This window comes from Cryptomeria japonica, chromosome 4, assembly GCF_030272615.1.
Source record: "Cryptomeria japonica chromosome 4, Sugi_1.0, whole genome shotgun sequence".
In the NCBI taxonomy this organism is placed as follows: domain Eukaryota; kingdom Viridiplantae; phylum Streptophyta; class Pinopsida; order Cupressales; family Cupressaceae; genus Cryptomeria; species Cryptomeria japonica.
The window spans coordinates 92,757,777-92,784,929 of record NC_081408.1 but is presented as its reverse complement, the minus strand read 5'-3'; positions in this window follow the sequence as shown (position 1 = coordinate 92,784,929).

Genomic DNA, 27,153 nt, shown 5'->3' with positions numbered 1-27,153 from the left:
GCCACTTATACCCCCCTTTTTGTTCACCATCTTGGTGCACTTACCCCAATCTGTATATCTATCCCCCTTTGACACCAAAGACAAAGGGCACTACACTAAATTTGTTTCTCCCTTTTGACATAAAGGACAACTAGCACAAATTTGAGTAGCTCTTCCTTCAATTGAAACTCTTCCTCCCAATGAGTACACCCCAATAGACTATAACCTTTTTCCATATTTTCTCTTACCCTTCTAGAAATATCACAAATGACTGCACTTCCTTTGACGGGGATATCATTCTATTTTTAGAAAACCTCATCCTTATTCGGTCCTGTGAGAGTAGTAACAATATTAATCCAAGAAGCAAGTGCAGAGCCCTGAAAACTCCCCTTGGATAGATGCATCACTACTTATAACATTTTAGTCATTTGCATCTCATGTTTCATGTTTCTTCTTGAATCTTCTAGAGTCAATTCCTACAACACTATGTTTAGTAACTTCTTCCTTTGTTATACTGTGTTTTTATCCTACTTCAGCACAACAACTTCCAAGAGTCCCAAAGACCAAACCATTTCTTCTACAAGTTTAATTTATTTATTCATCTATTTGTATGATCAATCCTTTATGGACATCCAAATCCTCACTGATGATGAGGTAGACACTAGAATCTCTATTGAAAGCACAAACAATCTTTATTCTTTCTATGTAATATACTTCTTTTACCAACAACTCGGGCATTAAGCCAAAATTGCTACATTGCACAATGTTTTCAACAATAAAAACCATCTAAAAATGCCCATAAAACCTCTGTCATGCTGAAAAATGACTTCAACATCTAAACTACAAGGGGTAATAAGATCTTCATTTTCTTTCCCCCTAGGCAATGCATATTGTCTAGTTACTAGAAGAGGAATCAACACCACCAAAAGGTGAAGATCCATCCTCACACTTTTCTTCCATCTTTTCTATTGACCTCCTCACACATGTCATATTCATCTTCTCCTTTTCTCTGTTAGCATCAATTATCCTTATCGGACCGGTGGTCATCTCATTACTTCTTCTACAAAATTTAGCAATGTGTCCAATCTTACTGTAGGTGTAATAGGTTGATCCTTGTTCCAAACCATTTTCATTCCTTCTGACATCTTTGTCTCTTCTAATACTTCCACTCCTTTTGATATCACTTTTGCACTTAACAACCTTATGACCATAATTGTTGCAAGTATAATAATATCCATTCAAAGGTCGAATATTCCTACCGTTTAAATTCCACATTATCCTAATTTTGCACTCATTGGCCTTGTGACCAACCTTGTTACAATTGTAGCAGTGACCATTGAACACTTTAGATTTGATCTAAGTTTTGCATTCACTAGCTTTGTGTCCAAACTTATTTCATAAAAAATAGTTACCATTGAATGTAGATGAGTACCTTATTTGAGTAGGAGGAGAAGGAGACCTCCTTAAAACCTTCTCGGCTCAGACTTAAGGGAAACCATTTTGATTAGAGTTCCTTGATCTTTGACCTTTTCTCTACCAGCTTTATTCAGCTCGTTCATGTGCCCACATTTATCTTCTTCCACATTCTTGTCTACCAATTTGGGTACTAGTTCCAATGTCCAACTTTCCTCTATCAGATTCAATTATTCTTTTACTACCTTTTCTTAAGTTTTATCTTTTGAAGCATCCATCTCATTTGCAGTAGCAGGGATAGCCTCAATCATAGGAACACCCTCAATCTAATTACAAGCGTGTGCCAACAAACAATTGTCTCCACCATTATCCTTTACATAGTAGGCATTGCCATTAGTCTTTGTACCTTCTACAACCAATCTTTCTGAAACTTCCTTTTTTTATTTTACATCCAGACCCATGAAATATGATCTTATAACCTTTTCTACACATCTAACTCACACTCCAAATATTATCTCTCATAACTTTAAAATAATAGACATCATCAGTTTTATGCTTACAATCAATTGAGTTGCTTCCTTTTCCACAAATAGGTGCAACTTATCTTGCGAACTTAACTAATTTACCATTATATTTATCAAGGTTAATAAAGTTGTCTCTATCATCGGTCATATGGTTTTAACATCCAGAGTCGATGATCCATGCTTTTGGTTCCACTTTTAAAAGTAGTGTGCGTCTTCACACTTACAGATTTCTTGAACTATTATTTACATCTTATGAACTTTTGGACCACTCATCATTCTTCTCTTTTATAACCAGGAACAAAGGTTCTTCATTTGAGTCATTGTCACTTTCTTCTTTAGATGACTAGACCTTCGCTAAACAAAAACTCTTCTTCTACTTGTCTCTATCATCTCTTCTCATATCTCTGTTATTCCCTATGTAGTTCTCCCTTCATGTGTTATCATCATTTGGTCTTCCAACATAATCTTCTTTATACACACATCTAGAAGCATAACGAACGATTATTCCACGCTTGAAAATTTTCAAGGGTAACTTGCCATTATATTTTTGAGTTCCTCAATCTTCTCACAAAGTTTGCTTCAATCTTATCCATGATTTCATTTTCTTTTGGTTCTTCTTCAAGATTATTTGTAACTTTGAATGTATCTTACTTCCTTTCCTTTTTTATGTCATCCAATTCAGTAATCTCAATGCCAGCTAGTGAACCAAGGAGTTGATTCATAGTGTACTTATTCATGCCATGACTTTCCTCAATGACATACTTCTTAGGTTTATATATTTTTGGCAATGTTGTCATTATCTTCCTTACGACTTTACTTTCTTATAGAATTCCACCAACACCAATAAGAGCATTTATAATTTCATTCACTCAATGAATATGTCTTTCAATGTTTTCATCATCAAACATTCTCAAACTTGTGCTTTAGATTTGTAATCTTGGCTTACTTTGTCTTTTCATCACCTTCAAATACACTCTTCAACTTCTCCCAAATTTCTTTAGCTGACTTCACACTCGTAGCTTTGCTAAATATTACATCATTCAAGCAAGTGACAATTGCAACTGTAGCCTTTGCATTACTCTCATATGCTTTCATTTTATCTAGAGTAGTAGGACCATTTTGAAGAGAAATATAACCCTTCTTAATGATTTCTCATATCTCAGTCGACATAGTTGCTAAATGATATTCCATCCTTTCTCTCTAATAAGCATAATTTGTGCCATCAAACTTTGGAGCCCTGAAGGTATAATCCTGTGTCATGTCCCAAATCTTCCTCAAGTAGTTAAGCTTTAAAGAGGTACCTTTATTTGATACCAATTGTTGAATCGGGGTGAATCAGTCTAGACCTCAACAATACTTATTTCTAATCTATAAACTCCATGCCACAATTATATAATTACAGTAGTAAGGAATCATGAAAGCACAAAACATAACAAACACATGAACATTGTATTTACATGGAAAACTCGAAGAAAGGAAAAACCATGGTGAGAATCACACTCACAATACGAATATAATTATTACAATGTTGCCTTTGGAACCCATTGCTCCTAAGAAGACTTTCATTACTAAGGCGCACAACCTTAGGGCAAGATACAAATGGCTTGTAGAGCTGAAACTCGCTGTCTCAAGGTAAGATACAAAAACTGCCAAGAGACTCACTATCTTTCAATAGAGAAAGGAATAGATGAATTGAAAATAACAAGATATTTTTATCGTGAAATTTTCCTTGTCAAGTGACTAAGATCATGGCAAACACATCTGACTTCAAACACTAACTTAGAACACTGTCATACAGAAGATATCATCATCAAGGCTTTTTATGACTGATTTTCACACAACTCCAACATCAAATATGCTTGCAAACCATTAACATTTGTTTCTTGTCAATTCACACTCCTCTCATATCTTCACTCATACATCCACACTTCTTTATATACAATATTAATCATTAAAACCCTTAACTAGGTCCACCACATATAGAATAAACAAATATTGCTTAAATTTGGCCACCCTGACCTAAAAAATTCATTATGGTCCACCTTAGGAGATAAAGAGGACCCAAGAAAACACAACACATCATTTCCAAATGATTCCTATGAATTACACATGCTAACACATCCTCCAATTCTATTTTAAAAGAAAAGTGTAGATAAACATTAGAGCACATTAACTAGTTGGTCCAAGACTAGACCTCCAATGCAAATTACACAACGTGGATCCTAGAACAACATGATGAGACCCAAAACACTAACCAAACTAATATTTCAAAGAAAACTCAGACCAAAGGAAATTAATCCAAGTTGGATACATAATGAAAATCAATTAGAAACTAGACCGGTTGACAAAATAGAACTCAGAACCTCATAACTTCACTTGCCAATGAAATCATCACTTGAAAGCTAAAAAGGAACCTTGCACAAACCACATGAACATTTCCTACGAATCACAACACTTGAATACATATATTTGAAAGTCACCAAGCATTCTCCAGACCTATTCTATCAAGTAGTCTTACTATTAGAGACAATAACAACCAATACTACTGTATATGGTGAAAATGGACAACAATGATAACAATATTCAAAGGCTAAATGAATTCAACCACAAAACCCTAGCCTAACAACAACAAAGATCCACCATAACATATGAAGATTACCTAAGACAATGCAAATCACATGAAATCACAAAGATTATACCATCACATGTCCAATAGGGTTTTGATCTCCATTCTTCCTATCTCCATTGATCTTGCTTGATATATATTTGCTCTCAGATTTTATGTGCACAAGAGCTCAACAAAGAACGGAATGTGGTTGCAAGTAGGATCGTAGTGTAGTCAATTGATCAAGTAGTTAGAATGCATAGAACGATTGATTAGTATGCATGATTAGGATGATTGATTAGGGTTTGATAATGAAGGAAGCATCTCCTTATATAGAAGACACAATATGAAATGGAGGGATAAGATTGAGAGGTGTAAAAGGAGGTTGGCTATGATTAGAGGGTAGGTAAAAGAAATAATAAAATAATGAAAGGGGTAGGTAGTGTATGAATTAAGAGATGAATGAGATGTGTCATGGGTAGAAAAGGTTAATGAATTAATTTAATAAATAAATATTTATTTAATTAATAGAAGAAGTGGGATAATTAAATAAATAAGATATTTATTTAATTTAGGAAAAGGATAATTTAAATAAATAAATGTATTTATTTAAATGAGAAATAAGGCTAGAAGAGGATAAATGAATTAATTAAATAAATAAAATATTTATTTAATTAGACATGACAATTTTGGGTGTCTACATTTTGCCCCTCTTTGAGGCAATGCGGCTTGTCGCATTGTTTCAAAGAAGATAAGATGAACTGATACAAAGTTGCCCCAGAATGGGAATGATATGCCCCCTCGAGAGATTGGATGAAAATGTCTGAAAAGATTGCAGACAATCTCTCGATAAGAAAGACGGGATAGAATGGACTAACTGGATAAAGTGACAGAGTCACGAGATAAAGAAGACTGACTCAGGAAACGAAGGCGAGGGCTAGGGTAGGCTATAAGATAGACCACGGGGTAAAATACATCCTCATTGTCATCTACACATCCATGAGACCATATTGCAGAGCAAAAATTTAGCAGGAGCAGTCAGCAGCGATGGCTTTCACTCATAGATTCGACCGCGTTCGTCGATTCCAGAGGCCAGCAAAGGCAGGAGAGCCGGTAAGTACCACCAAACCTCCTCGTACTTTGATGCATTTAATTTTGTCATTAATGCATGTTGAATAGGGTAATAAATGTGCTTAGACTAGGGTCCAAAAAGTGTCAAAAAACATTTAGGCGCATCTGCGTTGGTGCCAGGTGCGTCTGTGTTCGCTAGGCGCGTCTGTGTTTGTGCCAGGCGCGTCTATGTCTGGACCCACGTCTGCATCAATTGCGGCCGTGTCTGTGCTGTTCAGGCGCGTTTGTGTTTAAAAAGTATGAATTTGCATCTTCTAGGTCAAATCGGCAGTTCTGTGATGAACATACGCTGTCGATTGGATAAGCTGCTAAGAGGATACACTCAAGCAGGTCCTCTAGGAAGACTAGGATAGATCAAGGCACTTTGTGATGAACAGTGAGTACCAAGATAAAGTACTTTGTGATGAACAGGGAGTATTGAAATATGAGTAGCACTTTGTGATGAACAGGGAGTGCAAATGTGAGCAACACTTTGTGATGAACAGTGAGTGTCACACACGTAGTACTTTGTGATGAACAGGGAGTACCACTAGGATAAATAGCAACACTTTGTGATGAACAGTGAGTGTCACTAGGGTAGATAACCATATGCATTTAGATAGCAAGTATCATTTTGTGATAAACAGTGCATGCCACTATGACTGACATGATTTGATTTGTTTGACTGCAGGAGTACTTGCCGATGCTGGAGTCACGGGAGAGATTCCCATCGACATAGAGGTTGCGACCTGAGTTGTCATTTGAGGACAGAGCTTCCATTGAGGAGATGGGTTTGAGACATGTACTGTATGTGCCTAAGTTTCGGGCAAACATGGGTTTGCTGACTACGCTGGCTGAGAGATGGCACTCTGAAACATGCACATTCCATTTGCCGATGGGTGAGATGACAATCACCCTGGAGGATGTATACAGGATTCTGTGGGTGCTGATCGATGGGGAGCTGATCCCATAGGATCGAGATGGAGACAGGGAGGCATTGAGACGGGTATTTCAGGACCCTGGATTGGAGATGAGGGCAAGACACGTGGTATGGGACACCATGATAGCCACAAGGTTAGCATTGTCGGCAGTGATCGAAGGAGCTGTCAGTGGATTCCTGTGTCCAGACAGGGCGACACGGGGGTTGGTTGTGGGCTGGGGAGGAGCACTAGAGACACTAGTGACGCAGCACACCAGATATGCCTAGGGACCATGTGTGCTGGCCCATTTGTATTACGAGCTTCATCAGTTTGTTTATCATGGATCAGTGGGATTGGGTTGTGGAGTGACACTGCTGCAGGTATGGGCCTACGAGCATCTGTCGGTTACCCGATCAATACACTTCAGGGGCAGGGGTCATGGACGCAACTTTGTACATTTGTATGACATGATCACATCACAGCCACGGATTGGCAAGTTAGAGCATTGGCGACGGGTGATTGACGACATTGATGTGGTCATATGGAGACCATATCTAGGCTGTGAGGAGTGGGAGGATGATGCAATTGAGCTACCTTACACATTCCGGAGCAGGTACCTAATTGGGTGGATGCCCTATGTGTTAGAGAGACAACTGGTAGACAGGGTTGGCTGACAGTTTGGTCGGATTCAGAGGATGCCCCGGGGATCAGGCATGTATGCCCGCACAGTCAGAGATCAGGCGTAGTTTGGGCCATTGCTGTCATATGATTAGGCAGTGACTCAACTATATGCCTCTACCTTGGGACATGTGGCCCGAGATCGAGGACACTGGGATGGATGCTGAGTATACAGCATATTGGGCAGAGCATCTATTCCCCCGATTGACAGATCCAGGAGAGGTACTGGAGGGAGATGGTGGTGGTGATGATGATGATGGTGGGGGTGATGGGGGTAGAGGCTGACGGAGGAGGAGAGGAGTAGTTGGAGAGAGGCGAGTTGCACCTCGGAGGGAGGGTGGAGAGGAGAGGCAGGCTCGGGTGGTGAGGGGTCGCGGTGGATTGCCTTTACAGGTGCCAGCAGCACAGGGTCCCAGGCAGGTGCAGATACAGGGATAGGGATAGAGACAGGTACCAGTATAGGTACCAGTACAAGCATAGGGGCAGGCACAGGGGCAGGCACCCGCAGAGGAGGAGCCACAGGCAGAGGCAGAGGCAGAGGGGGTTGACCCAGTGGAGGCTGAGCTGCTGGATTTGAGGGAGATCTGCCAGGGCCAGGCAGATGAGATCTAGGAGCTGGAGAGGGAGAGGGATCAGCTCAGGACTAGGCTCAGGGATACTGAGCGAGAGCGGGATCAGGCTACCCAGCGCTACAATGAGGCTAAGATAGCACTGAGGGCTGGGAGGTAGGCAATAGAGGACACAGGGGCCGGATACGCTTATGTCCTGCAGGCAAGAGAGGAGATAGCCTACTTGAGGGACCTCTACTATGGTGTAGTACCAGCAGATCAGCGGGTGAGGAGCTTCCATAGACCGTCGTGTATAGCGACAGCTACGGGAGGGAGCCAGAGGAGACAGGCATCGAGTGGTGGGGTTATGGGCCCTCCACCACCACCAAATAGAGGAGACAGGCAGGATGATCCTGGGGCGGGTCCTTCAGGGGTTCAGATTCCACTGAGGCCAGGCGGCTCCGAGGGAGAGAGTTCATCATAGCCGTAGAGGGCTCCCTTTGTATTAGTTTTGTACCATTTTTGTATTGTAGACACCTGCGGGTGCTTTTGTAGCCATATGATTTTGACATCATTGTATCATGACACTTTATGATTATATATATGAGATGATTCATTTTTTGTGGCAGCTATATGCATGTGTACCTATGTGATGAGATGTTCTTATGTGATGTTTGTTTATGATATAGATGCAAATATGTATATGATGCAATGCAATATTTTTGTTCTTTTATGTGTTTATATGTATATGCATGATACAAATGTGAACGTATGGAATGCAAATGAATATAATAATGCAAATGTAAATTGTGCTAACAGGTGTTGTGTGCAGGATGTGATGCAATTGTAATATCTATCTGAATGTATGAAATGCTTATATGTGGTAATGCAGGTGCAACTACATGAAATGCAAATGTTTTTGGTGTGTCATTATATTCAGTCATGTGATAGCAGGCTACTCGAGAAGGATGATGAAATTCAATCAAGAAAGGGGGATGAAAGACAGAAGATATGAAAGTGAAAGAGCTTCTTGTGCGTTATCATCATTGAGCTTTATTATGGCAAGTAGGTTATGACAATCGAGGTATATGTTCGACCCAAAAAGTCATTGTACCCATTTGCATGGAGATAAGACAGTCACAAACAAGGAATGCCCCAGCTCACACTAGACTCACAGTGTCCTCATATCCTTGGACAAGTCATAGCATTACTAAGAAACAATCCACAGACAGTAAATACAAATAGGTGACGATACCCCATCCTCGCCTTTCTAGTCAAAGACATCCTGGAGATATAATCTCTAGTCAGAGACATCCCGGAAAAGCTAAAAGACATGTCACCAAAAGATAAAATCAAAAGAAAACCAAGACTCGACACCAACATCCATTGTAGTCCTCAAGTTTAGTGTCTCTTGTCACTTGTATAAGTCTTATTTGATTGTGGTCACAATGTTTACTTTCACAAAAAGGATAGATAGCACTAAACCATATGTTGTCTGAGTCTGTTGAAAGATTTGATTTGTTGAAGCCCATTGTTCCTGCTGTGTCTCATCTGAAACTGACTGAATCCATGAAACTGATACTTTATTACGGAGAAGACAAAACTTTATTGCGGATCTGTGATGCAAATGCTGCTTTATTGCGGATTGTGCGTGGATAGACTGAAGGAAGCTGGAAGAAACTGTACTCCTCGAAACATGTGATGTTCTCAGTTCCACACCCATTACTAGACGTAGGATTTGCCTTAGCCACAGATAGGATCTAATTTATTATGGATGGAAAGGGAGGTTTATTATAAATGGTTAACCAATCTTAGGTAGATCAATAACAAGTCATAATGGGAACGTGTAAGTTTATTATGGATGAATTGGTCGTGAGTGTGTGCAAAGTGAAGGGATGAAAGTGAATCCTGAAGGAGGGAGGAGCAATGTCTCTACGCATGGCGCTGGTGACCCAGTTTTCACCATGGTACTTGCCCAGGGCGCCACCAAAGTGGTTTTCACCATTGGACAAAATTATTTCTTTTTACTTTTTTTTATTTTTTCAATGTTTTTTGTGTCACAAGGCGCCTGTTTGCCAGGTTTTCACCAAGTAACGATTTTTTTGTTTTAAAATTTTTTTTTGTATTTTTGAAATTTTTGATTTTTTTGTATTTTTTGAATTAGGATATTCCAAAGAGCTATGTGTAGAACTTGCGAAGGTGCATGCTGTTGATAGGATCCTCCAAAGGTTCTCCATCTATAGTTGAGAGCTGATATGCACCAGATCCATATGCTGCTGTAATAATGTAGGGACCAAGTCAGTTTGGTTCGAACTTGCCCTTCTTCTCTCTGTCTTGTTGATTTTTAGGATTTTTTCTGAGAACTAAGTCACCTACCTCAAATGTGCGAGGCTTGACCTTGTGATTGTAGCTGCGACTCATTCGTTGTTGGTAAGCCTTGAGTTGATTAAAAGTAATTTGTCTTCGTTCATCCAGTAGTTCCAGTTCTTGTAAGCGAGAGACCCTATAGTCTTCATCACTGATGATGTTTTGCAAAGAAACCCGTAAAGAGGGTAGCTCGACCTTGATAGGCAAGATAGCTTCGGCGCCATAGACAAGTGAATAGGGTGGAGCTCCTGTAGGTGTGCGGACACTTGTGCAGTAGGCCCAAAGTGCAGGATTGAGTTGGATATGCCAATTACGGCCAGCATCGTCGACTGTCTTCTTTAGGATTTTAAGGATTGTTTTGTTAGACACCTTGGCTTGGCCATTGCCTTGGGGGTAATATGGTGTGGAGAAATGATGAGAGATATGGAAGTGGTCACAGAGTTCCCTAACATCCTAATTTTTGAAAGGACGCCCGTTATCAATGATAATGGAAATAGGAATACCGTATCGGCAAATGATATAGTTAAGGATGAATGTAGCAATCTCTTTTCTCATAACTTGTGTGAGAGGCACGACTTCAATCTATTTTGTAAAATACTCTGTGGCAGTGATAATGAATTTATGACCATTAGAAGAAGGAGGGTGAATCTTGCCTATGAGATTGAGTCCCCACTCACAAAAGGGCCAAGGAGATGCAAGCGGTTGAAGTTCTTGTGCTGGCGCATGTATGAGGTCTCCATGAATTTGACATTGCTTACATTTCTTGACAAACTAGTATGAGTCTTTTTCCATATTGGGCCAATAATATCCAGTCCTGATGAGTTTCTTGGCCAAGGTAGGACCACTAGCATGCGGACCACATATCCCTTCATGCACCTCTCGTAACGCAATCTGAGCTTCATTGCTTTCTAAACATCTAAGAAGAGTGCCATCTAGACCTCGCCAGTATAGGATATCAGCTAAAATGACATATCGAGAGGTTGGTGAATGAAAGTGCGACGTTGGTTATTTGATAGATCAGGAGGTAAAGTATTGTCACGAAGGTATGTGAAAATAGAACTGTATAACTGGGACTCGAGACCGACAACACATATTGTCTCAGTAGGCATGATCTCATATGAAGGGACCAAAAGGTTATCCACCAAGAACTCATAGCGGGTCTCGTTTGGAGGTAAATCAATCAGGGAAGCAATTGTAGCCATGGCATCTATGGCATGATTCTACTCTCTTGGTATCTGTTCAAAGTCTATCTTAGTGAAGTGTTGTTTCAGGTCATCCACCATTTGTTTGTAAGGCATTAACTTTTCATCTTTTGTTTGGTAATCATCAGTTGCTTGACGGATGACAAGTTGGGAGTCCCCAAAAACACGAAGTTCCTGGATATTCCATTGAACTGCAATTCGTAATCCAGTTGTTAATGCCTCATATTCCGCTATATTGTTGGTGCAAGGAAATGATAAGCGGTATGATTTTGGTATAGAATCTCCTTGAGGATTTATAAAGAGGATGCCAGCTCCTACTCCATGCTATGTGTAAGAGCCGTCAAAATATAGTTGCCATGGCTTTGCATGTGACATTGTCAAAATGGATCCATCTGGAAATTCTGAACTTAAAGGAACATCATCTATCATGGGAGCATCTGCTAATTGATCTGCTATGGCTTGTCCTTTTATTGCTTTTCTGTCCACATACTCGATGTCGAATTCACTTAGGATCATTACCCATTTGGCTAGTCGCCCAGTAAGTGTCGCTTTATTGAGAAGGTATTTCAATGGGTCTATCCTTGCAATTAACTTAGTCTTATGAGTGAGCATGTAATGTCATAATTTTTGAGAAGCAAAGACCACGACGAGACATGCACGCTCAATTGGTGTGTAGTTTAGCTCATATCCCACCAATGTGTGATTGATGTAGTATACTGCTTTTTCCTTGCCTTCAGTGCTTTGTTGTGCTAAGAGTGCCCCCAGTGCTATTGGAGTAGCTGATATGTATAGCAACAGTGGTTGATATGGAACTGGTGGCATCAAAACTAGCGGATTTAGAAGATAATCTTTGAGCATCTGGACAGCCTGTTGACAGTTATCATCCCATTTGAATTTGATATTTTTATGTAGCAGGTGCTGAAATGGATTACACTTATCTGCCAGTTGTGCTATAAATCTTCGGATGGACTGGAGTCTGCCTTGTAAGGATCGAAGTTGACTGATATTTCTTGGTGGTTGCATTTCCAAGATGGCCTTGACTTTTGCTAGATCAGCTTCAATTCCTCTTTTGGATACAATGAATCCTAGGAGCTTCCCGGAGGTTACTCCAAAGACACATTTCTTGGGGTTTAATCTTACTTTGTATTTTTCTAACTGATCAAAGATGACTGAAAGTATGTCCAAATGTGTATTTCTGTCTATGGATTTTCCCAAGAGGTCGTCAACATAATCTTCCACGGTTACATGCATAAGATCATGAAAGATAGTAGTCATAGCTCTTTGATATGTAGCACCTACATTCTTTAGCCCGAAAGGCATGACATTCTAGTAGAAAGTTCCCCACGGACAAGTAAATGATGTTTTGTGTTGATCTTCGGGTGTGATCCTTATTTGATTATAACCAGAGAATCCATCCATCAATGATAACATTTCATGGCCTGCTGTGAGATCAACAATCAAGTCAATATTTGGTAATGGGAAGTCATCCTTTGGACAAGCTTTGTTGATGTCTCTGAAATTTGTACATATTCTGATGTTGTGATCTGGTTTGCTAACAGGTACCAAGTTGGAGATCCATTCAGGATAATCAATTGGGCGTATGAATCCGACATCCAATAACTTCTCAAGTTTTGCTTTGACTAGTAATGCCACTTGTGGATGCATTTTTCTTAGTTTCTGTTTCACTGGTTTTGCCCCCGGTTTGACTGTCAAATGATGCATTACCAAATCTGGATCCAATCCAAGCATATCAGCGTATGACCAGGCAAAATTGATTTGTCGTTCTTTGAAGAAACTTATGAATTTTGACCTTTCAGACTCTGTCGATGATTGAGCTAGGAATATGTTGTGTGGAACCTCTTTTGTACCAATGTTTGTTTTGATAGTCTCCTCTACCAACATGGATGACTTTTCTTCATATGATGTTGGGAGAATGTCGAGCCTTCCATCTTCGGGTGCCTCAGAGAGGTTTTCACCCTCAGATACGTCCTTTCTTTTTACTTTTTTGGGGTCAGACAGTGCCACAATGTGGTTTTCACCATAAGACCCTTGATTTGTTCTTATTTTCACATTTTTGCGATTGGAAGGTCTGACACCCTCACCAAAATATGCCATGCTATTGAGTTCTATAGTGTATCCCGCTTTATGGTCTCCAGGGGGAAGATCATCTTGTATGCCCAGATAGTCAATAAAAGCTTCATCATTTTGGAATGTATCAAATTGTGCAGGTCCTTCATGATCCCAGTCAATGAGCTGGTGGTGACTAAGGGGAAGGCCGTTAATGTCTTCGAAGTTAGGGGAGCTAAGAGTGAAGATGTGGTTATATTTGGGTATGTCAAGGTAATTATCGAGGTCATCAATGGCACTCTCCTCATCAGTCTTAATCATGAACGAATCCAAATTATCATCACTAGTAGCGCATTCTGGGATAGGTGTTCTCATCCTATGTGATTTCAACCTAGAACCTTGAGACAAGGGCTATGTAGAATCATTAAGGGTTGTTTCTTGACCAACTCCGAACTTGTTATAAAATTTCTCTTCTTCTGTAGGTTCATCTGGTTCTCTGAATATCTCGGTGAGCTCATAGTCACTAGAAGATTTGTCTGAACCCCATTCCCATTCGTTAGAATCTGTGGAATAGCGATCCTCTTGTTGCATTTTGGTAGCTTTGATTTGTAAAGCTTCTTCTGTCCTTTGGGTGTGGACCTTGGAAGTTAAGAAACCAAGTCCTTTCAAGTGTTCCTTTTTGAAGGTCAATTCGGGTTGTAAAGGTTCCATGATGCCTTCCTTTCGTAACCCTAGAGGGCTTTTTCCATCATACCCGAATTTTTGTAACATTTTGAAGCCTTTGCCATATTTCTCACATGGTAGGTTGATTTGATCTTGTGTTTCCTCTTCATTGTCCCTGAAAAGCATTTTGTATAAATCTTCCTCTTCTAGTTCACCCCATCTTTGAAAGGTAGTAGGGTCCCATTTGAGCATCATGATGGAGATTTGTTTGTTAGGATGTGGTCTTCCATATTCTTTTGGGGAACTCATGACTTGTTGTAAGTACATGGTTTGATTGAAAGTATATTCCCCCATGCCTTTGTCCTGAAACTTGCCTTTAAGCTCACCTTGTTTTGATGTCGAAGGTTTTAATGACTCAGGATCAATATATGTCGATGAAGGAACAACCTCACGATTACTGGGAATGATGGTCTCAGTCTTTGATTTCAGGTTATTACAGTATATGAATGGATTAGGATCACCGTTAACTGTTACTTCGACTCCATTATGAGGAAACTTAATGCATTTGTGATATGTGGATGGGACTGCCCTCATTTCATGAATCCAAGGACGTCCTAGCAATATGTTATAAGTGAGATTTAAATCCAGGACTTGACAAACCACATCCTTTGTAACTGGCCCAACTCTGAGAGGTAAGGTGACTGTGCCCTTGGATGAACGCTCTTCGTCATCATATGCCTTAATGGTGATTCGATTTGTAGAATTCACAGCTTTACCAGAATATCCCAATTGTATAATAGTGCCTAATGTGCAAATGTTTAGACCTGCTCCTCCATCTATCAGGACTCTTTTTATTCGATGTTTGTGTATGAAGGCTTCAATGTGTAATGGTGCATTATGTGGCTAACTTACAGATGCGTCATCGGCTTCTGTGAATGTAAGGGAGTGTGGAATGGAAAGGTGTCCCACCATGGCTTGAAATTGGTCCACATTCAGATCAGTAGGAACAGCAGTGTCTCTCAAGATTTTGTCAAGAATAGCTTTATGTGCAGGAGATATGCGTAATAGTTCAAGGATTGAAATGAGCGCGGGTGTCTTCCCTAACTGTTCTACAAGGTCATACTCAGGTTTGGTTGATGAAGAAGTGGTGTTTTTAGTTGGAGCACCTTGCAAAGTGAATTTACTTCGGCGAGTTGTGAAATTACATTCAGAGGTAGGTTCGGAAGAAGATCCAACACCTTTTAGGACAATCTTCGGTCTCTGGGTAGAATTCTCAGATTCTTTGTCCTTGATGATAATGGTAGAGACGTAATTGTCCATCGAGATGTGATTGATGGTTGAATCATAGTTATAAGATGCTCTGGTATAGTTGGTTTGATCCTCTGTGGCTTTAGCTTTTCCCTTGTCATGTTTTAGGAATGGTTCCTTAAACATCTCATGTTCTTAATTGGATGAATGTCCCTCAATCTCAATGTCACCTCTATCAATGAGATCTTGTATGATGTTCTTCAGTCGATGACAATTTCCTTTCTTATGACCCTTGCTCTTATGAAATTCACAATACTCATCATCGTTCCACCAATTTGGTTTAACCTTTGGTTCATATGGAGGAAAATCTGGAACTATGATCACCTTGTTTGCCACTAACTTCTTGAAAACTGACTCAAGTGGTTCTCCCAATGGAGTATACTTCCTTCATGATCTGGAAGTTGTTTGAGTATTTACTTGATTGTTTGTAGAACTTGATCCAGAAAAAATGAATTTGGGTCGCACTGTGTTGGCATCAACAACACCATCATTGACCGTGTTCTTGTTTTTATTCCAAAATCTTGGCTTGTCTTTTCCTTTAAAGTCATCTTTATTTTCCTTGAATATTTTAATGACTCCTTGTTCAATTAGGACCTTTTCTGTTGCTAAGACTTTTTCAATGACGTCCTTGAAAGTGGACAAACAATCTTTTCTTAGATCATAGCCAATGTCTTTGTTAACATTTTGGGTGAACATCTCTACCATTTGTTTTTGTGGAATTTCACAAGAGCATCTGCTGGCTAGATTTCTCCATCTTTGTAAAAATGATGCAAAAGACTCTCCCTCTTTTTGCTTGGTGTTGCACAAAGTAGTGACTGATATGTCTGTCTCTATGTTGTAGGAGAAATGTTGAATAAATGCCTCTACTAAGTCACCCCATGACTTAATACCAGGTGGAAGTTGGGAGAACCATTCCATAGCTTGATCACCTAAGCTTTGTGTGAATAATCTCATCAAATATGTCTCTTCTGAAGCTACTTCAATGCAAGCTATGAAAAATTGTCTTATGTGTGCCTTAGGATCCCCTTTTCCTCTATACTTATCAAATTTAGGCGTCACAAAGTGTGTAGGAAATGGAGGCATTGGAATGCTCTTGTCAAATGGATAAGGACATATGTCTCTCATTGTGTATGTTGGCTTCGGTGCATTTATGTCCTCCATTTTCTTTTGTAAGTCTCTGATTTGTTGCTCCAAATTTCTCTTAGGTGGAGATCGATTTCTTGAACCATACCCCATGTTTGAGGCACCACTTTGAGGAGGAGCTTGTTGCATATATGGATGATATTGATCATACACATGTTCATATGGAGGAGGTCTATATTGATGTGACATATATGGAGCACTTGGTATAGATTCATGTTGAGGAACACCATGTTTATTTTGTGCATGTATACCATACTCTACAGGCATGTCATGTTCTATTGTGTTGCCCCCAAATTTGACATGAGGTTTCCTTGTGTCCAAATTTTGAGCGTGCCTTTGAACATCCAATTGTTTTGGTGGTTGATCCTTAGCATTAGTATGTGATTGAGCATATTTGTCTGCATAAGACTTCCATAATGGTCTACGAAGGTAAGTATCATATGTTTGACCATGTATATGTGGGACCTCTGGTTTTTGAAGCAAAGTTGATGGTGATTCAGGTATCATATGTGGTCCTCTATTTCCTCCACTATTAGGTCTCCTTTGATCCGTGTTGGAGTGAGTTTGTTGCAAAGGTCGATTTTCCATTATTTGAGACATGTCAAAATCATGAGGTATCTTGGCTCCACTTTGTGCCATCATTTGTAAGAAGTATTGTCTATCCCTCCTCATTATTTCCTCAACCAATTGATTGAAATGGGGATTCATAATGGATTCTTCCACATCTGCTAAATGTACTGAAAAGTTGTCCACATTGTCATTTTGTGTAGCATTGTTGTTTATAGTGTCCATGTTCTCAACATTTGGAATGTTTCTATAGGCATCCATGTCAGGTAATGTAGTATGATCAAAATTGAAAAAGATATCATTGTCATACTCATAAGAATTCATGTTTGCAGACTCTTGAGCCTCTTTAGTTTCTCTCCCAGATTTTTGAAGATGGGTTTCAACCATGAACTAGGTATTGACCAAGATGTGTGAGACTAGATGAAAACTTGGAAAGAGTATGGAAGACCAAGACTTGGATGGAATGTAAATGAATCTGAAATGTACTTGCAATGCCCAAAGTGTAAGACCAAGTATGTATGTAGTAGAGTAGGTGTGGCTTCCAAAGAGAGGATAGTTTCTCTTGATGAGGTAAGTTGACCTTGACTCTAAGTAAGACCAAATGAGACCCAAAGGTAAGAAACCTTGATGAGCGACCACTTAGCAAAGTGCTGTTGTATGTAGTGTGTTGACAAAGTATGATGAGGACAAGCAAGTGACTTTTTGACTCAAGTTTAGACAATTGTGAATGTAAAGTGAGAGATGTGAAGCAATGATGGACTTTGTGAGACCCAAGGACAGGTTGAATGCTAAATGAAACCCTGGAGAAATGACCTAGGAAGCTCAAGAATTCTGAAACTGACTGTGTTTGCTTGCTGGACTGTAACAGTTTTTTCAATTCTGGACACGAACGCGTCTGTATACTTCATAGACGCGGTTTCCCGACACAGATGCTACTCTGTTTAACACAGACGCGCCTCTGAGTTTTTTTTTACCAAATGTAATGTTTACTGTTGGGACACAGACGTGATTCTGCCCTTCACAGATGTGGCTAGACAACACAGATGCTATTATGCCCGACACAGACGTGTTTATGCAAATTTTGTGCAATTTTTCCAATGTGTGAAGTTGTTTTGTTGTGACCAAATCTGACTATTTGACTGTTTTTTCGTGACAAGAGGACACAGTGTTGATGAGGACTCAATGTTTGCAAGTGTTTAGACTCAGAATGACTCCAAGAAAGTGTGTTGTTTGATGTAAAAATGTTTTGCATACACTTGAAGACACAAAAGACACAATGTTTTTGTTGTTTGGTCTTGAATGTTTTGAATGTTTAACATAAGTCAAGCAAAATTCTTATGGCTAGCCAAGACAATAGTTGTTGATCCCACATGGGGTTTTACCCCCGAGGCTACGCTATTCAGAGCGGATACTTAGATGCTTGACCTCACTGGCTCCACCCTCGGCACTCACTTCTCGGGTCAGCCAAGCATCAGTCCCCACGAAAACTCCCTGTGGCGAACTTTGTATCTCTACTAAGAACTGTATGTGTGTGGGCCGCTACCAGAGGTCCGACCTCCTGCCCCAACAACTAGAAGGATTTGGGCTTCTAAAACAAAAAGGTGCTAGTAAGGGCATCTACTCATGTGGCCATACATGCGGCACTTTCAGCTCTGTAAATACAGAAGGCTCCCAGCCGGTGGGGTTACGCCCTACAACTAATCAAATAAATTTGATCAAACGGGTTTATGGGGAGACATAGTGTCAGTATGAACTAATCAGCACACGTTATCCATAGTTTTCACCATGAATACATTTGTTTATAGTGGGTCGGAAGAGGTGGGTTTTCCTCGCTACCACTTGGGTCGTTCTCTTCTCACTAGTAGTCCTAATGACCACACGAGAAGACAGGCCCTCTAAAGATTAAACAAAAAGAGCCTATTGCTCAAGACACAAAAGACAATGATTCAATTTTAGTGCACCAATTGAAGTGTTTGCTAGTCTATGAAAACAAGGCACACAATTAAAAAACAAAAAAAACCCTTGCCAAGGTCCTGCAACAAAGAGTTGTTAGTAGTTTGGATTTGTTTGAAATAATCACCCCTTCCTGCAAGCACACGAGTTAGGTAAATTTTAAACCCAAAAGAGTTTGTGAAAATAGGGGCCTTCAACCAAACAATTTAGCTTCCAAGGCAAGCTGCACCACTTTTGTTAGCTAGATTTGAAAATGTTAGCTCAAAATAAACCAGATCTGAAACCTTAAATGCAAAATTCGAAAAACTGAATCAATGAAAAATCCGAAATTCAAAACTGGTGAACACAGACGCAGTTACCCTCTACACAGACGTGCCTCTGTGACACAGACGCGGTTCTGTGAAGCACAGACGCACCCAAATAACACAGACGTGCTTCCAGGACACAGGCGCAGCTAAAAACAACTCAGACACGACTTTACAACACAGACGCGCTTTCCTGGAACCTGTAAAAATAAAAAGATGCCAATAACACAGACGCGATCCAAGATGTCACAGACACACCAGAAAATCAAAAACGTGATCCGAAAGTGCACAGACGCGGAAATGTCAAAAATATTGTTGAAAACGTCAAATCTGCAACTTCAAAATACAAAATCTGCAACAAGATGTTAAATGCAAAAAGGGACAAGAGTCCCACCAGGTGTGCCAAAATGTATATGGTGAAAATGGACAACAATGATAACAATATTGAAAGGCTAAATGAATTCAACCACAAAACCCTAGCCTAACAACAATAAAGATCCACCATAACATATGAAGATTACCTAAGACAATGCAAATCAAATGAAATCACAAATATTATACCATCACATGTCCAATAGGGTTTTGATCTCCATTCTTCCTATCTCCATTAATCTTGCTTGATATATATTTGCTCTCAGATTTTATGTGCACAAGAGCTCAACAAAGAACGGAATGTGGTTGCAAGTAGGATCGTAGTGTAGTCAATTGATCAAGTGGTTAGAATGCATAGAACGATTGATTAGTATGCATGATTAGGATGATTGATTAGGGTTTGATAATGAAGGAAGCATCTCCTTATATAGAAGACACAATATGAAATGGAGGGATAAGATTGAGAGGTGTAAAAGGAGGTCGACTATGATTAGAGGGTAGGTAAAAGAAATAATAAAATAATGAAAGGGGTAGGTAGTGTATGAATTAAGAGATGAATGAGATGTGTCATGGGTAGAAAAGGTTAATGAATTAATTAAATAAATAAATATTTATTTAATTAATAGAAGAAGTGGGATAATTAAATAAATAAGATATTTATTTAATTTAGGAAAAGGATAATTTAAATAAATAAATGTATTTATTTAAATGAGAAATAAGGCTAGAAGAGGATAAATGAATTAATTAAATAAATAAAATATTTATTTAATTAATAGAAGAATTAAGCTTAGATAATTAAATAAATAAAATATTTATTTAATTAGACATGACAATTTTGGGTGTCTACAACTACCACCTAAGAAACAAAGGATCTGCAAATCTGATAGTGCAATATACACACCTAACATAAACATTCTCTCCAGAATCATAGTACATAGTCTTCACATACTGGATGAGTGCAAGGCATTCTTCCATAAGGACATTCAAAATTCTTTCATGCATAAATATTGTTTCTTGCATATTGAGACTTCAACTACACAATCCTTCTGAAATCACCTTAACATCTTCACCTTGTCATATGCAATACATAGTGACATCAATGACAACACAACACAACAACTCAAACTTCCAATAGTTTATATAAGAGAAGTATACTTGAAAGTAAAAAAATATTTATTAAAAACTTAAAATAAAACCATTGAAAAGTTATTTACTTTTTTGATTAAAGTTTTAAAACAAAATTTAAAAATATATAATAAAATTAAATATATAAATCATATGATGTTTTTAAAAATTTTAATATCTTTCATTAATTGAATAAAAGATAAGAAGTGGTTTTTAAGAAGTTTACATAATTAAGGTTATATTGTTGGCAGTGGGCCAGCGTCCCTCGTGGGGATTCATGACATGGTTTAATAGCCTCTTGTGGATTCTATAAGTCTAGTGGTTGTATCGGGCATTGACAGGGCGATCTTTTGGTGCAACGACAACCCTAGCTTATAACAAGTGGTATCAGAGCTTGGTTACAAGTTCGAATCACGCAGGCCACGAGGAGTGACGTTGGGAGGGGGATTGTTGGCAGTGGGCCAGCGTCCCTCGCGGGGATTCACGACATGGTTTAACAGCCTCCTATGGATTCTATAAGTCTAGTGGTTGTATCAGGCATTGGCAGGTCGATCTTTTGGTGCAACGACAACCCTAGCTTGTAACATATGTAATTTCTAACAATTAAAATTTGAATTTTTTTAACATATATTTGGGTTATTTAAAATGATTTTTTAAATATTTTTTTACATAATAATATTTTTAATGGAATTTTATAATTTACTTTTTAAATAGGTAAAAATTTAATTATATAATTTATTTATTTATTTTGGAAAACTTAATATATAAGCATTCTAAAATTATTTCAACAAAATAAATATTGTTTTACTTGTCTTTATGATGTAATTTTTAAACTAAAATTATAAAAATAAATGTTTAGATAAAATATATAAATTTTATGGAAAACATAAATAAATACAACTCTTGCTAGAATATAAGGTTGTAAAAAGGTTAAATAATTAGGGTTTAGAATGTTGGAATTAAGGTCTCTCAACCTTTGAGCCCTAATAGTAAATTATTAATTATTTGGTGAATATTAATTTGTTCTAATATTGTTAATTTTCTATGTTTACAATCCACTTTATGAGTTCACTTTGAGAGGTGGCATCCCACATGGTAAGTGATTATGGCATGATCCCTATTTTTAAGAAGATAAGATATGCAACAATCCCTATTTTTAGGGAAATTAGTGCCCTCATTGAAGGTCCAAATTTAGGAGGTTGAAGTTAAACATTTTCATATTGATGAAAAAATGATTTGACACACTTTTATATTGAATAGAGAGTCTTGATTCACAATTACTATTTCAAAACTGGAGAGGGAATAACACATTTTTTCATTTTTTATATTTCTTGGTGCCCAAGTTATGGATAAGAATTCTTTTGTTAAGAATGGACACCCAAGAAGAAAATATGCTTTGTTTGGAATAGTATGTTGGAAGTATGTGTTGTTGTGGTTAGTCTGGATTGGTTTGGAATGTCTATGGTGCAAATTTATCTTGCTATGTTGATGTTTCAGTTGTTCTGAAAGTGTTTGGGTCTAGAAGGTGTTGTTGATGTTGTTTATCATGGTTATCTTTGTTGTATATAGTTTTGGTATCATGGATATGATAGTTCTCTGGTCCAAAAATATCTTTGTGTTCTCTGAGTGTTGTGGCATTTTTTGTTGTTGGTTGTGATATTATATGTTATACCTATCCTTAGGCCCGAATAAGATTTGTGGGAGATTGTTTGATGTGTTATAGGTCTCACTGTAGCGTGTGGAGATCCAAGTTTAAGTTATTTACATTCAAGAGTATGTTTTGACCATTAATTTATTATATGGATGTGTAGCATGTGGATATGTTGTTGGTTATGTTTCGGTGATTGCGGATCAGTGAATTGATCTTTGGAAGATGTGTTTTGGTCCCCTCTTTCTCCTGTAGTGTATCAGTGTGTGTGTTTTTGGTCCATAAAGTATATTTTGGTTCAGGATAACTTTGTTCAATCTTTGATGATTGATCTTGTATATAAGGATGAGTATGATTGAGTTAAGTCTATGACGATGAGGTGTGGAGTGTAGATGTATGATGCAAAGATAGTTAATGAGGTACAATCAAGAGCAGTGAAGAAGAGTTGTGTTTAAATGATATGCAAGTTGTGTTGAGACTATGGTAGAGATTTGAGACAGAGTGTTGGCAGTTGAGGTTTGAGTTATGTGTGCTAATGTTGGTCACTTGATGTAGAGTTTTATGACAACTTCATGATCAGGAGATCCTTCTTTTCATATCATTTTTGTATCTTACCATGTTGTAGTTAGCTTTAGGTTTGCAAGTCCTCTTTTGTATCTTGCCCCATGAGCAGTTAGCATTGGTTTGCAGGTCCAAACCAGTAATCTCTTTTGTAATTTGATATACATAGTGGATGTTTTTTTGTGGATAGGTGTGCACCGTGGTTTTCCCTATTTGGGTTTTCCATATAAAAAATATTGGTGTTCATGTATTGAATGTGTGTTGTTGTTTAAATGTTTATGTGTTGTATTAATTTATATTTTTGAGTGATTCAATCACCACTCTTAGTGTTTCCTTGGGTTCAACAATTGGTATCAAAGAAAGGTTCCTCTTAAGTAAGCTTAACTACTTAAGGTAGATCCAATATGGTGCAGGATGTGCATTATAAAGTTCTAATCTTTGATGGTACAAATTTTCCCTACTGGAAGGAGAGAATGGGGTCACATTTGGAGACATTGCAAAATTGAATTTGGGAAATCATTCAGACTAGATATACACCTTCACAGGGTGGTGCTCAGACTTCATATCAGATAAGGTTGAAGGAGACTAATGTAAAGGCTAGAGCTATAATCTTCAGTTGTACAAGTGATCCAGTTTTTGGAACGATAAAAGAACCAAAGGAAGCTAAATTTATGTGGAACAAGTTGTGTTTGGCATATGAAGGAGATCCAATGACAAATTAGGCTAGGCTAATGAATTTGAAGAAGAGGTATGAGTATCTGAGAATGCTGGAAGATGAAAGTGTTGAGAACTATATTCATAGACTGACTAATCTTGATGATGGCATTAGAGTTGTTGATGGATATTTGGAGGAATGTGATAGTGTGCATAAGATTTTGTTGACTTTGCATGAATCCTACAAGCCACAAAGATGTGCTATACAAAAGAGCAATGATTTGAGTAATTATAATATTGATCAGCTTATTGGTACTTTAGCAACTTTTAAAATTTTAGAAATGGAAGAAGATAAAAGAGAAAAGAAAGGAGCAAGACTTAATGTTTCAAGACATGATGATCTGAAATGTAGTGGAGATCTAGATGAAGTTGATGCAAATTTTGTGAGAAGACTATAGTGAGGAACTAGAAATACAAAGGCCAGCTACCTCTTAAATGTTTTTCTTGTGGTAGAATTGGACATTATGCTTCTGATTGCACTTACAGAGAAGACTATAAGAGACCAGATGATGATGAGAAGAAAAAAGTTTAGAAGACACAACTTTAATATAATATAGAAGAAGAGATTTTGTTCTATTGAGGAACATACATCTGAAGATGAAGTTGATGATGACTCAAATGAATAATCCTTGTTTCTAGCAATTGAAGAGGAGGATGCTTTCAAGGAACCTGAAGAAGAGAGAATAGTCAAGACTGTATTTCATTCTAAGATAGAACTGAATACATGGATTATAGACTCCAAATGTTCAAATCATATGACCAGTGAAGTTTGTCAGAGAAGATGGCACAACTATTTGAAGTATTGGAAGTTTTTTTATTGATGGTAAACACAAAACTAATGATATTTATTATGTTGAAAGATTAAGACATAGTTTGTTAAGTGTTAGTCAGATGTGTAGAAAAGGCTATGAATTTTTGTTTAGTAGCACTAGATGTGTGATCAGAAAAGAGAAGACTAGTAAAAGAGTTGTAGAAGGAGTTAGAATAGGTGGAAATGTATACTACATCAAGGATGGAAAGGACAATAAATGTTTGCTAGCATAGAAAGTTGAGATTTTTCTAGTAATTACAGAGAAGGCAAGTGAACCGAAAGAGGGAAAAGAGAAGGAATCAATTGATGAAGAAGAAGAAGAAGAAGAGGAAGACTCAACAAAATTTCCTTCCAAATATGTTCAGAAGCATCATTCAGAAAATTAAATAATTAGAGAAAAGACAAAGGTGTTTAGACAAGAAGGAAGATTGCAGAAGCTCAAGAATAAGATAATTACCATTTTTTATCAGTGGATAAGCCGAAACTTATGAGGAAGAAAGTAAAGATGAAATTCAAGTAAAAGCAATGGAAGAACTAAATCAAATTCAGAAGAAAAAGTCATGGGAGCTGGTACCTAGATCAGTGGACAAGAAAGTAATAGGAACTAAGTGAGTATTCAAAAACAAGATAAATGAGCAAGGACAAGTGACGAGGAATAAAGAAATATTGGTATGTAAAGGATATTCTCAGGTGGAAGGTATAGACTTTGAAGAAAAATCATCTTCGATAGCAAGGATGAAAGCTATTCATATGTTTCTTGCATTTATTGCTTACAATAACTTTAAAGTTTATCAAATGGATGTCAAATTGACATTTTTGAATGGAGCTATTGAAGAAGTTTACAATGAGCAACTAGATGGTTACAGACCGACAAAAGATCTAGATATGGTGTGCAGACTGAAGAAAGCATTGTATGGACTCAAACGGGTACCTAGGGCCACATATGCAAAATTGGATGGGTATTTGTTTCAATAGAATTTCAGAAAAGGTACATAGACAATAATCTGTATTCCAAGACTGATGGAGATAAGTTGTTGATTGTTATAGCTTATGTTGATGACATTATATTTGGAGGAAATAATAGCTTATGTAAAGAGTTTGCTAAAGAGATACAAAAAGAATTTGAGATATCAATGATTGGTGAGTTGTCTTTCTTTCTTGGGTTGCCAATTATTCAATCAAAAAATGGAAGAGCAAGTATGTGAAGGAAATATTGAAGAAATTTGGTTTTGATGATTGCGAACCGGTTACAACTCCTTTAACCATTGGATGCAAGTTGAGAAAATATGATGTCTTTGGAAGTTGAACAAAAGAAGTATAGGTCAATGGATTGGTGGATTGTTGTATTTGACTGCATCCAGATCATATATCATGCACGTTGTGTGGGTCAATGCAGCCAAAAAGTGGCGATGTGAAAAAAATAGCCTTCTCCACTCACCTAAAAATGCGAAAATCTATGTTGACTTTTTGCTTGGCCTAGGTGTCAGTACACACATTGGCATGGTAAACACTTAAGCAAATCGGATATCCGATTTTTATTTGTAATTTTAAATTAAAAAATAAATTATATAATATATAATGTAATATAATAATGTATTATATCTTACATATTATATTATATTATATATTATATAATACATAATATATAATATAATATTAGATTATAAAATATTATATTATATTATATTATATTATATAATTATATAATATAATAGTATATTATATTATATATATTATATTATATTATATTATATTATAATAATATATTATATAATACGTATTATATAATATATTATTATATAATATAATATATAATATTATATAATATTATATATTATATAATACGTATTATATAATAATATAACTATATTATATAATATAATGTTATTTTAAAATAGTTTAAGTATAAAAATCGGATATCCGATTTTTTGAGACAATATAATTGGATTGTGGCAGCTCGTAAGTTATTTTTAAGCCACGTGCTGCGTGATTTTTGGGAATCCCATATCCGGATTTTCGATCAAAATTTGCTAAAAATACATTAAAAGGTAAGATTTTTATTGTTTTCAATCATTTTCATTCAATTTTTGTATTTTTTTAAATATTTATTTGTTTTTTCATTGAAAATATGGTTTTTTCATGAAAACTAGGTTTTTTTAAATCAAATAAAAAATTGTTAAAATTTGTTAACTAAATTCAATTGTTTACATGACCCTTAGGACACCATATGACTCATAACAACCCAATATGGTGTCATAAGGGGTCGTATGTTTTCCTTATGGGTCATATGGTGTCCAATGACCCCTTAGGACACAATATGACCCATAACGATAGAATTTGGTGTCTTAAGGGGTCATATGGTGTCATAAGGGGTCATAGGACACAATATGACCCCTATGGACATCATATGACTCATAACGACCCAATATGGTGTCACAAGCAGTCGTATGTTGTCCTTAGGGGTCATATGGTGTCCCATGACCCCTTAGGACACAATATGACCCATAACAACACAATTTGGTGTCCTAAGGGGTCATATGGTGTCCTAAGGGGTCGCAGGACACAATATG